This window comes from Leptonychotes weddellii, chromosome 12, assembly GCF_054177405.1.
Source record: "Leptonychotes weddellii isolate Sample4059 chromosome 12, ASM5417740v2, whole genome shotgun sequence".
NCBI lineage: Eukaryota > Metazoa > Chordata > Mammalia > Carnivora > Phocidae > Leptonychotes > Leptonychotes weddellii.
The window spans coordinates 28478804-28494264 of NC_138380.1; positions in this window are offsets into that span (position 1 = coordinate 28478804).

The window sequence follows — 15461 nt, forward strand, 5'->3', positions numbered from 1 at the left end:
AGAGTGACGTCCCTCAGCGGAGCAGACTTTTAAAAGTTCCGATTTTGTGCTCCGTGGTTCTATCACTTGCCAGAAGCGGCCGACGGAGGCCCCTCCCCCACCATCTATCCTCCCGAATATCGCCTCGGATTCACTTCTCCGCACGTCCTACCTTCCAGAAAGGGGTCGCTTTTCTGATGAGAGAGTTGTTGCTCTTCTTTTCTTCGACTCCTGTTGAATTTGTAGGTGTTCAGAATGGTTTGATCCCTATCCAGCTGAATTCCTGAGAGGAGAGGAAATCCAGGTCTCCTACTCCTCCGCCATCTTGCTCCGCCCCCCAAGATAGTGGATATTCTAACATATGAAACATAGAACAGAGCCAAGAACTGACTAATAAAACAACAGAGAAATAGAGATTTGGAAGAAGAGACTCTCACTTGTGCTAGGAGATGTTTCTTTTAGTCAAACTCAGTTAAAGATGTTTATTTCCACTTCTCTAGTTAGAAAAATGGATTATAACTTATAAGAAATGCACATTATATACACTCCGTGGTATGTGTATATTTATGTATATGTATATACATATGTAAGTAATTTTTGTTTATACATATATGTAGTATTTTTTAGTTGATGTTACCTTACCTCTATCATAGAATGATTCAATCGTTGGCAATTTATCATTGTCTTCATGAATTCTGGAATGAAAAAAATATGAAAGTGTTACAACTAAGGACAGTAGAAATCACGATAATATTGCACCAAGTAATTAGATTAGAAAAGCAATATACTTTACAAAAATATTCTCAAAATTTAGCATGCATAAAAATAAAATGGAAATGTTGCTAAAATACAGATTTTGGAGACTAACTTGCATACTCTCTGTTTCAGAACAGTTAAGTTGAAACTCCAGAATCAGAATTTTTAACAGGCACTTCAGGGAAGTGTCATAGTGTGTCTTCTACATTGTGTGTATAATTACATTTATTTCTATTTTGGGTAAACACGTGTTTCATTAACAATTCTTATGGTAATTTATATGACAGTAATAAAATGTTTATAACATTATTAGTGCCTGTTACGTTCTCAGCACAGCATTCTTGAAGAGCTCTGTGATAACTCTTTTCTACAGGTCAGAAATTACAGTGGTAACTGCTGTCACTGAATTTGGAAACCTAATGCAATGGGGATAATTGGATCACAGGGTGCCACAAGCCAAGGGACTGCACTCAAATGACAAAGGCAAGGTGGCCATGGTTATCATAAAGAACAGCAGAGTCAAAGCAGCAATCAGAATATCCTGACTCTCAGAGACCTATGGTGTTGGCTGGTTAATTACAGTGTTTCTAGAAATGAAATAAATGCAAAGTTCACTAAATTCTTACTTGATCTGTTTAAGTGGAAGAATTCTAGATCAAGTGAACAAAAGTCTAACTTGAATCAGAAAACAGTTATGACTCTCAATCAATTCCCAGACTTGATACAGTTTACAGAGCAAATCTCAAAGTTATGTAATATGCACTATTTCATTTAATACTCTTATATCCCTATGGGATTAATATTATTGTTATTTAATTTACATTTAAGGAAATTATTGCTCAGATTAATTCAGGGATTTTTTTTTTCTATAGGCAAATAGTCATAACTCAGCTGCATAAGGATTTAACTCAGGTCTCTAGGATTTTAAAATCTCATTTTTCTACTGTTCCAAATTGCAACCCATTGCTCCTAGTCATTGGAGCTAAATGTTTTTTCCAAAAATAAGGGACCATGTTAATGTAATCCATTCAATCAATAAAAATTTGCAGAGAAAAGTCTTATCTTACTATAGATCACTGTGCTAGAAAGATTAGAGAGCCACAAACCCAGTACCTTCTCTTTGTCCCTTCCTGATTACATTATAATAAGAATAATACTTGCTGCAATGACAATTTAGGAAAAATATTTTAAAAGTCAATTGAAATAAACATCAACCTCCAGTTTTTTTAATGAAATACATTTAATATAAAATGTAATATAATCACTGTATATTGTCCAATCTATTGGCTATAAAATAGGGACCCATATAATCCTACTAATTCAAAGAAGTTCTTTAATTCATTTCCTAGCTCCTACCTCAGAGGAAAAGAAAAAAAGCATTCTGAGTCAATCTCACCAAATGATTCACTGAAAGAAGGTACAAAAGGAATCCATAATAAGTTATTGCCTTTCCTTTTTATACCTCTGCTTTAAACTGAGGCATGTTCTTTCAAGGAGAGACTTCAAGTTTCTCTTTGTAGTTCTCTTCGTGTATCTCCCTGGATTATAATTGCTAATATTAGGGCTGCTGAAGGTAGCACTAACAAGTGTTTGAGAAGTAAACTGTTATTGTTCTCAGTCATCTGTATATAACAATGAGATCATACATACTCATTAACCAAGGTTAGAATTATACTGGAAAACCTCCAAGAGTAAGGATTTATAACTTTCTTTACATGGCAAGATTAGGTAATTTACAAAAGAGTAATTTAAAAAGCTAATTGAGAAAATCATCCTGTCGTTTTAGGTTGTCCTTTTAAATTTGACATGGATAATTTGAGACTCTGGAAAGAAAGATCACCAAATTCCTGGACCCAAAAAATAATTTAATCACCTTAATATTCTCATCAACATGACTTTCCATTCATCTCATCATAAAGCAACTGGCTTATGATGAGATGCTCATATTTCCACCAACTAAGAACTAAGTTTCTTCTCAATACTTCCTTTCTATTGAGAGTTTATTTTCACCTCATTTAATCAACCCTCTCTGTCTTGATGCATAGTAATCTCCTGATCCTAGCTGTGTTTTGATAAAGTCCTTCTCTTGTTCATTCCAAAAATAATTAGCTATTTAAAATCTAAGCTGAGATGCACTGGACTTCTAAAATCAGTAATGCTCCTAGAATGTAATTATGGAAACACAGAACTTTAAAGCCTCAAAGATAAACAGTTATGGTTATATTTTGCCTTGTATACTGGACTCTCCAGAGTGACCTTCCCAATAAATAATTTAGCAGGGATGAGAGAGGAATTATAATTTTTATGTATCTTATTTAAAGGCAGAGGAAAATTTTCCAACATAATTTATATTTTCCAATTTTGATTTAACTCCTATCGATGGTTAATGGATGATAGATTCCAATTTATGTTTTCTAAGAAATATGCAGATATTATATTAAAGATTTCATGAGCTGAACGTCTCAGTTGATATAAAAATCTTGAGACAATAGAATGTTAAGGTTTGTAATGATGTAGCTAGCATTTTTTTTAAAAGATTTTATTTATTTATTTGACAGAGAGAGTACAAGTAGGCAGAGTGAGAGGGAGAAGCAGGCTCCCTGCTGAGCAGGAAGTGATGTGGGGTTCTATCCTTAGACCCCGGGATCATGACCTGAGCCAAATGCAGATGCTTAACCAACTAGCCACCCAGGTGCCCCTGTAGCTAACATTTTTACAGATGGAATATGTGTAAATTGAAATGACAGATGTTTGCTGGGCAACCCCCTATGGAGAAAAGCACTTTGTCAAATGTATCAGTTTACTCTACTAAGAATTGCTAAACAGCATTTGAAAATGGATTTTTTGCTTACATTTCGTTCTAGAGATAGACAATCAGACATTGACTTGAATGAAGTAAGGTTCAATCAAAATAAACTTTGGGCAAACCATGTGACATACTCAGGAAGTCCATTCACTGTTTGCTCAAGATTAAGCCCAATTCAAAGTGCCAAGCACTATTTTAAATACTTAGAATGCAACAATAAACAAAATAGACAAAGATCCCTGTTCTACCCTGCTTTTGTGGAGCTTACATTCTAGAGGCCAGAAATAGATAATGAACACAAGAAATATGCAAATCATGGCATATCCTACTAAGTGATAAGAGCTCTAAGAAAGAGAAAAAGTGGAGCAGTGTAGGGGGAATAATGAGTGTAAGCAAAGGCATAAGATGACTACAGTGTTAAGTTTGGTGATTGGTGAGATTGGAACAAATTGTTGAAGAAGGCAAGAGTGAGACAAGAGTTTTCTGGGCAAAGGTAGCCACAGAGTAAAGGACCTGTGGCCAGATGGCGCCTGGCAAATTCTAGAAACATCAAGTAGCCAGTGTGTCTGGAATGGAGTAAGCTGGTTGTAGAGAGAAGAGACAGATGCAAATCTAAGGTCCATAGGCAAGTTTTTGTCTCTATTAGCAAATCCTATAAACATCCATCCAGCACCTCTCTTTAGAATATGAGGTCACTAAGCATAATCATCTTTCCTTAGGAGCCCTCAGCCAAAAGTCTGAGATATAAAACTCCTTATTTAATACTTTTATATGGGGAGTTTACCCCCTTACCCTAACAACATATGTATTCCAAATTTATCTGAGAAAATACATTTTTTCTTTTATTTTAAAAGAAACAATAATATTACCAAATTATATAAGTGGATTTTTAGGAGAAAAAATATTTAGAAGATTATTTTCTATTTGTAATATGAAGAGTAAAAATTAGGAGACTACTCACTAAATATCAGTGACAGTTCTTGAATTGGTAAACAGTTCATACAGGGGCTCTTCATGTTGAAAAACTGGTGTATAGAAGATTTCTAATGCCAATCTTACCAAGGATCTCAAAGAAGAAGAATAAAATAATTAGCACCATTACAATATTATTTCTTTTTTTTTTTTTAAATTTTATTTATTTGACAGAGAGAGACACAGCGAGGGGAGGAACACAAGCAAGGGGAGCAGGAGAGGGAGAAGCAGACCCCCTGCTGAGCAGGGAGCCCGATGTGGGACTCGATCCTGGGACTCCAGAATCATGACCTGAGCCGAAGGCAGTTGCTTAACCAATTGAGCCACCCAGGCGCCCAACAATATTATTTCTAATCAAAACCCTTAAGCAAATCATGGTGATATTTTCACTCATATGTGGGAAAAGACTTGAGAAATATTTATGCTATAATTACTGAATTGTAGAATATAGCAATTAAAAAAACTAATAATTTAACTTGTGATGGCCAGACCCATGCAATTTGATTGAGGCATATTATTACTTATAGGTGAAGATGACAACATGAAATATGATACTTCCTATCAATATAACTGTGAATGAAAAGCTGATTTCAAAATGAAATTAGCAACAGTAAGTTGTAAGATTCAAACTGTCATTAAAGCAAACAAGTATTTAAAATGAGGTAAATCTTAATTTTAATGAAATTCAGGCTTTCTATTCTCTTCCAATTTAATTATTTGGGGGAATATTGATCTATTGGAACTTTGAGATTCTCATAAGATAGTGTTTGGTATGACCACTACATTTAAAAATCAATGTGTAGGTGAAAATTTCCAGTAAATGATAATTAAGAAACAAATTTGTAAAAAGTATGAATACAAAGTAAGGGACTTGACTAACTCAGAACCCAAACTCTCAGTATAGGTTAATTTTTTTTATTATAATTAACAAGTGACTAGGTCTTTATGACTTGTGTTCCAAATAAAATGCAGTGTGTAAGTCAATTCAAATGGAATAACAGCTTTAACTATGTCCAAAGATGTGTGAAAGTACAAACTATGGTTGCTTTTGTGCTACAATGGCAGAGTTGAGTACTTCTACATGTGATGGTATGGTCTGCAAAGCCAAAAAGACTTACCATCTGGTCCTTATAGTAAAAGATTGCTGCCTCCTGTCTAGCCTATTTGCATGAAAGTAGGTAGTAGCTAGATGTACAGACAAGTCAATAGAACTTCTGTTCTTCCAATTCAATTGTTACCTTTACTGAAATATTTTAAAGCCCTGTTTCAATAATGAAAAAAATCAGAGAGAAAAACGCTACTCTAGTCTTCCCTAGCTTATCTTCATCAGTCTCTCACACTAGTTATAAACCCTTTAATCCCAGACACTTAACACAGTGATTGTTTGCTTGGAGACTGCAGGAAGGCAGGGAAGGTTGTTGTCATTTGCCTACATACCTCCCTTAGTTTATCTCCCCGCTCTGGACCCATCCTTACGTGGTAAGCAACAAAATAGGAACTTGGTCAGTTCAGATGCCCAATCCTCAACCCAGGGTTTCACATAATGCCAAAGAACAGAGAAAGACTCACTATCAAGCTACCCAGGCATCCTTAGATACAGGATCTCTTTCATTAGTTTAATAGTCTGAACATATTGCTAATGCTTTCTATTTTCCTGATTCCTTAATCCATCTGGATCACATAGGACATATTTTCATTCTTCCTGTTCCATGACAAATTTGAGAAATGACTGCGGTTTCTATCTCAGGTCCTTGAGCCTAGATACCCCTCATAGCCTTCTCAGCTCTATGATGTCCACACAATGCAAAGCATGAGCTAACACTCTAAGGCTCCACCCAAATAGCAAGGCACAAGATGCTCCTACACTCAGATTCTCCTCAACCACTTTGGTGATTTCTGCCATTTCTCTTCATATTTGGAACCCATCTCTGAGTGTGTAGCAGAGCCTCACAAGAGGAATAAGTTCCAGAATTTAACACTGTGTTTCACTCGATTTATCTCTTTCTTAACCAGCCCAGGGAAATATTGCTTTGTCTAAGGTAAGAAAACCAATTATGACTGATAAGTTATAAAATGATAGATGACTTTCAGTATCCATTTTCCCTTTCCTTTATTATAAAATTCCCTGAATTTTAACAGGGCACCCTGACATCCAAAGGTGGGGGGGATCAACTTTATTTCTCAGCCTGCTTTGGAGTTAAGTGTGGCTATGTTACCATGTTATGGCCATAGACATATAAATAGATATGATATGAGCAACTTTCAGGTTGTGCCATTAAAAGGAATGGCTTTCCCTTGGTACAGTATGATTTTCAGAAAGATACTATCATAATAAGCAAACAAAATAAATATGTAGCAAATATTTTATATAACATGTTAATCAATGAGGGAACAAGCAAGATGTTATGACAGGTTCAAAGACCATCTGAAAATTATGGATTTCATAGGCAATTTAACAAAAAAAAATGTTAAGAATAGTGGATTATATACAAAATTGAATAATGTCCACAGGGCAATAACATTAAGAAATTAGCAAGAAACTTCACTAAGTCTGGGACTCTTAACTAATAGCAGTGAGATTAACTAAGTATGTGCCCCAAACAATGCCTGTGTGACCTTTGCTTTCCTATAACGTAGAAAAGATTTGCCACCCAAATCTTAACCTTTCCTTGTTATTCAGTTTCAGGTAATTTTTGTCTGTCATGCTCCAGTTCTCTTCTTTTGCATAAAATGTGGATATTATACCAGGAGCTGAAGCAACCATCTTGACCCTAGAAGATAAAAAATGTTTAAAGTGGCAGGGAAACAAGTTAGGAGGGTCATGTGTACCCAGGATCAGCAAGCACATATACCCTTCCCTGGAAGACTCTACTTTTATGTAGTTGGGACAATTATCGGTATTCTGGGCTTTTGACAGCTAAATCTTTATCCTAACTAACATAGAATTTTCTACCAAGCATGGGTCACTCAGAAGAAACTAAAATATTTTGACTTAACAGTTGACTGGAAGGCACCAAGGAAACGTATATTGTGTACATGAAAACTGGTGAGAATCTTGTTACTCCATAGCAAGGTAAAACTGTTGCTTGTAATATTTTGGAAGTCAGGCCACAAACCAACTATATTTAGGAAACTTGGGGAAATATTTTAAAAATGAGTAATATTGATTTGTGTTAGTTTCTTCTTTCCACTTTCACCAAACACCTGTAACTAAGAGAAGAAATCAAGCCACAGTTACACACCTTGAAAGCAGAGAAGGAAGGGATTACAGCTTTGCTAAGGGAACCTCTTACTGCCTGTAGCTTGCAATTGCATTTGAGGAATAAAACTATAATTTGGGGAGGGCGCCTGGGTGGCTCAGTTGGTTAAGCGACTGCCTTCAGCTCAGGTCATGATCCTGGAGTCCCTGGATCGAGTCCCGCATCGGGCTCCCTGCTCGGCAGGGAGCCTGCTTCTCCCTCTGACCTTGCCCCCTCTCATGTGCTCACTCTCTCTCATTCTCTCTCTCTCAAATAAATAAAATCTTTAAAAAAAAACCAAAAAACAAAAACAAAACTATAATTTGGGGTCTCTGAGAGGTGGAAATAATGAGTGATTCTGTATCCCTAAATTAAAGCAGTGATAGCAAAGCGTCTGAAAGAGTCAAGATTCTGGCTACAAGCTTTTCTTCAGCTACTCTCATTCCTTGCTCTCTGACAGACAATGGTAGCCAAACCACCTACACAGACTGCAGTACAGGTAATGTTTTCACTGCCCAGCCTACAATTTTCCAAGCAGTGCCATTTTTAAGTTGGAGGAACAATCAATCTGTAAATAAATGACAAGACTTTTGGCAGTTAAGCACCATTATGAGGTGTTATCTTTACTTGATTTTTTGGTAAGAGAGCTGTTAAACTTTATCACTTGTTAATTTTCTTATTGGACATCTACTAATAGAATTTTTTTTTGTGAACGAAACCACAAAACTGTGACTATTGAATTCTGAAGGAAAACATTTGTAATCTTAAAATTGTGCCGACAGGAGTTATGTAATCACCAGGAAGGCCATATTATCTAATGTCTCTTCATATGTGGCTGCAAAGGATAGTGGACAAAGAGGTCCTTTCAGAAACTCAAATCACCACTGCCACAAGTTCCAGTGAAAGATCTTGCTACGTACTGGTGAGGATTTATCATGACAATTGCCTAACAATGTTCTCCATTATTTCTTTTTCTGAAAGGGAGTTTTTAAATTGTTCTCTTTTTGTTTGTGATACCTATTTGAGATAGAAAAAGATAGCTAACATGATTATTAATTTTTGGTCATCAGTCATGTATGGACCTGCAGAAGAGTAATGTCCATAACCCAGAGGACTTAGACTTTGAGATGAATGCAGTAACATGATCAGTCATTTGGTTGCCTGTCTTGTGAAGAGGTTTAGAGTATTCTCTGTGTGTATATTCTCAATATACCAAAGGGGTATATTGTGTTAAAGACCGCCAGTTTACCCCTAAATCTATTACTCTCTTCTTCCTTTAGAAATGGAATCTTCAAATTTTAATCGGCTACACAGTCTAGACCCTCTTTCTCTGCACTCCCTCATTTCCCCAGAAAAGCTACAGTTTCTATTCTACCTTGTAGCTGGATATGGTCATATGTTCTGGCCAGTGAAATGTGAGCAGATATGGGATGGGCAACTTCTTCCAAGACATGGGCATGTCTTACACTTCCTCTGTTTTCCATTTCCTAATGGCTATAATGTGGATCTGGATTATGGGAACTGGAGATACAAGCTGTGTGTTGAGGATAGAAAAAAAGAGAGAGACAGAGACAGAGCACCTGGGTTGTCCACATAGCCAACCCTCTACACTAGACTAGACCACAATCTTAGACTCTTCTATGAGACTGGAATATATTTTTACCTAATTTAAGCCACTGTGTTTGGGCTATCTTTCTTATAAGATACTCTGAAACTGCCTATAAATACATTCTTTCAAATATAGTGTGTGTTCCTCCAGTCCTTCAGCATGTTATCCTTTTATATTTAAAAAGTTCGGGCTTCTGAAAAATCAGAAACAGTGATACACTAAAAGAAAAATCCTTTAGTTTTGATGTCTTGCTCAGGAAATGGATGCTGCTGATTCTTTGAGGGGAGGGCAAAGACTGTTAGGAAACTACAAATATACATGCGTGCATGTTTACATAAAGGAATATTGCAAAATATTATCCTGCTACAGAGAAAATTCTTTTCATATTATTTATTTCAATTCTGAGAGCAATACACATTATTGTTTCATCCTCCTCAACAATGCATCACAAATGAATATTATTAATAGCTTTATTTGCATTTAAGAATTTCCAACTACTCCCAACTTTTATTACATTTCTCTGTCATTTCAAACTCTTATTCTTTGCAATATTGTTTCAGACTTCTAAAAATACCTTTAAACATCCAGACCTCTACTTCTCCTTTTATGTGTACCTCATGGAGAAAAATTAAAGATACTAGATACAACTGTATTGAATTTTCACTAACACAACTGTAACCCAACCATCTTTTTCACATCTATAACACTGGCCATTCTTTTCAGATTGGTTTCATTGGTGGAGGTATGCCTCCCGTAGCTAAAGCAAGGTAATCACCTATGCTTTAAATTCTCCGACTTTTTCTTGAACATTTTATTTAGTTATGCTTTCTTTCTTTTCTATATTAATCTATCTTTAACTGGGTTAGTTCCATGATTATGTAAAATAACTTAAAAAAATTCTTTGTCTTTGGATATGATGGGTATGGCTATTACCATGATTGTGGTGATAATCACAGATGTATGTGTATGTCCAAACTCATCAAGTTGTATGCATTAAATATATGAAGTTTTGTATTTAAGTTATACCTTGGGGCACCTGGGTGGCTCAGTCGGTTAAGTGCCTGACTGTTGGTTTCAGCTCAGGTCATGATCTCATAGGTCGTGGGATTGAGCTCCACAATGGGCTCCACGCTCAGTGGGAAATCTGCTTGAAGACTCTCTCTCTCTGCCTCTCCTCCCCTCACTCTCTTGCTCTCTCTAAAATAAATAAATATTAAAAAAAAATAAGTTATACCTCAATAAAGTGTTTTTTTTTAACCTCCTTTAACTCCACATCTCCCTCCATCAATGGACTTACCTCATCTACAGCCAAACCTTAAAAAAAATTTTAAGCCACAAATAGATTTGTTCACTTGGCATATACTCATCATCCCAATATAACTCAAAACAGTGGTTCCATGTTGTTAAATATGATGAGTATTTTCAGTTGTCAACTTTCTTCTTTATTCCTAAAACACTGTCATTGGCTTGTGCGATGACACTTTCTCTTGTTTGTTTGTTTTTTTTTTTCTGGATTCTCTGGTTGGTCATCCCTAGTGAAGTTAGATCCTGTCCAGAGAGAAATGGAGTCATGGAAAAGCAAAAAAAGGCACAGATGGGATTCCATGACAGTACTGCCTTATATGCTCTAACAGGGACCCGTGCTCTGAGTCCCATGCTTTATTAAAATGCACCTATTAAAGAATGAAAATTGAGCAATAGATTTTTTAAGTATTTTTGAAGTATCAAGCATGTCCCCCCTAAAACATAATGGGTGTGTAGTTCAAAGTCTTAATTATTCTTTAGTGTGAAACCAAGACTCAAAGTATGACACACAAAGGAAGAATACCCCTTTTAGACTTTCTATTGACCAATCATATTAGCCAATTATATTTATCTTGGTCAGAATTAAATTCAGTCAGCTTGGCATTATGTTTATCAAAACAGCACTTTATTGAAAATTTCAATTTGTGGAATGTCATCAAGGCAAAGTAAGTTCAATAGAAAAGTATAGTAAGTATTTTTTTAAGTCATTGAATCTCCAACTTGCTCAACACATTTTATGCATTATAACATTTAATAGATTTCAAATTTGATGAATTTTACTTATAATTCTACTGACAAGGCTGATGAAAGAAATTGTTTTTTCCTTAAAAAGGATAGAATACAGAACTTACTTGTCCCACTGTTAATAGATATTTATAACGGAAATTTTCCATTTCAGTGTTTGAAGGGCTTAAATTGTTTCTTACTTTAGGTAAATACTTCTTCAAATGAATTTTTCTCGGGGGCACCTGGTTGGAAGTCCGTTGAGCATCTGGCTCTTGATTTCAGCTCAGGTCATGATCTCAGGGTCCTGGGATTGAAACTGGAGTTGAGCCTTACTTCAGGTTTAGCGTGGAGTCTGCTTAAGGTTTTCTTTCCCTCTCTCTCTGCTCCTCCCACTTGTGCTCTCTCTTTCTAAAATAAATAAATAAATCTTTAAAAAAATTTGGCCCAATAAACTTTACCTTATTTCTCATTGGCTTCATTTCTAGCATATCTCAGAGAGTTCTGGACTATTTCTCTTTGTATAGCTGAAGAATACTCACCTTTCTGTGTTTATTTTAAAAACTCAGAAACTGCAGTACACTCTACAGTAAACAAGGAATTGATGTATCACTGTTTGCCCAGAAAACATTATTATTTTATTTTTCCTGCTTTTTTATCTTCTGAAAATAGAACAACTTTGACTTGCTTTGGAAATGATGTGTATATTTCATTTTTTTTTCTATCTCTGTCATATTAATCTGGAGAAGATAAGATTTTGACACTCATTCTAAGGGATTTCATCTGAAATGCTTTCCACAACTCTAAACAATATCAAGGATTTGGTTCATTTCCTGATATCATTAAACAGCAAACCCAGTGCTGACAACATTTAATTCATTTTGCTGGTTTTCTCTTATAGATTATACACATTCAGGGCATTTCAAACTGGAATCACTTCTTGCATATTTTTCTACCTAAAATTTCTGAATTTTGCTGGCATGTAACCCTAACTCTGCCGAACATAGTAGTCTGTCTCTGATATATTGTGACTAGTACAACAATAAACCAGATTAGGATCAGAGCTTAAAATGAAGCTAGTTCTATTAATCTAGGCTTTGTTATGTAGAGTTTATGCTCTAAATGGAATACAAATTTTCCCTCCAACAAAATTGTGTAGGATACAATAGGTACTTGAACAGGGTGGTCATGGTGGCAGGGATGGATCCTACACCTGAGCTCAAAATTAGGGGCTCTCATTCACCAAGACTGATCTAACAATCAGTGACACTGAATATCTAACCTAACATCAAATAGAGATCAATGATGAGTCCCTGATATAGCACTATATCACAAGGTGAGAAACAAATCACATAGTAGCAAATGGACACTAGACCTCTTTTAACTCTAAATGAGGCAGTAATTCATTTTTAACAGGAACCAATACTTTTTTACTTATTTTTATTTATGTATTTATTTTTATTGTGATAAGAATGCTTAACATAAAATCTAGGCTCTAAAATTTTTAAGTGCACACTTCAGTGTTGTTATAGGCACAATGTTGTACAGCAGTCTCTAGAACTTACTTATCTTGTATAATTGAGACTTTATACCAGTTAAACAGCAACTTGTTTTCCTTTCTCCCCAGCCCCTGGAAACCTCAGTATATTCTCTGTTTCTATTATAATGTTTAACTATTTTAGGTTCCTCATGTAGGTGGTATCATGTAGTATGTGTCCTTCTGTATCTTATGTATTTCTGTTAGCATGTTTTCAAGATTCGTCCATCTTGTCTCATATGGTAGGATTTCCTTCTCTTTTGTGTAAGGCAGAATAATATTCCATTGTATGTGTATACCACATTTTCTGTACCCATTCATCTGTTGATAAACATTTCAATTGTTCCCACTCTGTAGCTATGGTGAATATGCTGTAATAAACAAGGGAGAGCAAAAATCATTTTGGGAATATAATTTCAATTTTTTCTGGATATATGACCCAAAGTAGGATTACCAGATAACATGGTAGTTCTATTTTTAATTTTTTGAGGAACTTCCATAGTGTTTTCCATAGCAGCCACACCATTTTACATTCCTAACAACAGTGTACATGGGTTTCAATTTCTCCAAATCCTTGCCAACACCTGTTACCTATTTTTTTTTAAAACAGCCATCCTAATGGTGCGAGATATCTCATTGTGGTCTTAATTTGCATTTTGCGAAGATTAGTGATTTTGAGCATCTTTTCATACACCTGTTGGCCATGTCTTTGGAGAAATGCCTATTCAATTTGTTTGCCCATTTTTAAATCAGGTTATTTATTTTTTGCTATTGAATTGCAATTACTTATATATTTTGACTATTATTTCCTTTTCAGATACATGGTTTGCAAATATTTTCTCCCACTCTGTATGTTGCTTTTCTGTTGATTGTTTGTTTGTTGTATAGGTTTTTAGTTTGATGTAGTCCCTTTTGTCTAAATTTGCTGTTCCTTGTGCTTTGATGTCATATCCGAGAAATCATTGCCAAGCCCAATGTCATGAAGTTTTTCCTGTTTTCTTTTAAGAATTTTACAATTCCAGATCTTACATTTAAATCTTTAATCCATTTCGAGTTGATTTTTGTGTGTGGTAAAAAATAAGGGTCCAGTTTTATTCGTTTGCATGTAGATATCCAGTTTTCCCAGCACCATTTATTGAAGACACTGTCTTTTATCCATTTTTTTTCTTGGCAGTCTTATTGAAGATCAACTGGCCATATGTATGTGGATTTAATCTGGGCTTTTTATTTTGTTCCATTTGTTTATATGCTTGTTTTTATGCCAATACCATAGTGTTTTAATTACCATAACTTTTTAGTATATCTTGAAATCAGGAAGTGGGATGCCTCCAGCTTTGTTCTTTTATAAGATTATTTCGGCAGTTTAGGGTCTTTTCTAGGTTCATATGAATTTTAAGATTGTTTTCCCTATTTTTGTAAAAAAATGCCATTAGGATTTTGATAGATATTGTTTTGAATCTGTAGATTGCTTTGGGTAATATGGACATTTTATCAATCCAAATCATGAAGATGGGATGTCTCTTCATTTATTTGTATCTTTTTAAAATTTTTTAATTATTGATTTGTAATTTTCAGTATACATGTATTTCATGTCCTTGGTAAATTTATTTCTAAGCATTTTGTTCTTTTTGATGCTATTATATCCTTTCCTATTAATTTTTTCTTAGTGAATAGAAATGCAACTGATTTTTGTATGTTGATTTATATCCTGTAACTTCACTGTGTTTATTTATTAATTCTAATAGTTCTTTTTGTAGGCTTTGGGATTTTCTACATGTAAGATCATGTCATCTGTTACCAGAGATAATTTTCTTCTTCTTTTCTGATTTGGATACCTTTTCTTTCTTTTCTTTTTTCTTTCTTTCTTTCTTTCCTTCTTTCTCTCATTCCCTCTTTCTCTCTCTCTTTCTCTCTTTCTCCCTCCCTTCTTGCTTGCTTGCTTATCTAATGCTGTGGTTAGGACTTCCAGGACTATATTGAATAGAAGTGAGTGAGAGTGAGAGTGGGCATCCTTGTTATGATTCCAAAGGAAAAACTTTCCGTTTTCCACTATTGAGTATCATGTTAGCTTTGGGCTTTTCATATATAGCTCTCACTATAGTAGGTTTTTCCCTCCTACTCCCAGTTTATTGAAGGTTTTCTCATTAAAGAGTATTTTCGGGGGGGCAGAGCAAGATGGCGGAGGAGTAGGAGACCTGGATTTCATCTACTCTCAGGAATTCAGCTGGATAGGGATCAAACCATTCTGAACACCTACAAACTCAACAGGAGATCTAAGAAAAGAAGAGCAATAACTCTCTCATCAGAAAAGCGACCACTTTCTGGAAGGTAGGACATGCGGAGAAGTGAATCCGAGGCGATATTCGGGAGGATAGATGGCGGGGGAGGGGCCTCCGTCGGCCGCTTCTGGCAAGTGATAGAACCACGGAGCACAAAATCGGAACTTTTAAAAGTTGGCTCCGCTGAGGGACGTCACTCTGGTGGCTAAGCGGGGGGTGGAACCCTCCGGGACAGTGTGGTCTCGGGACCCTCGGG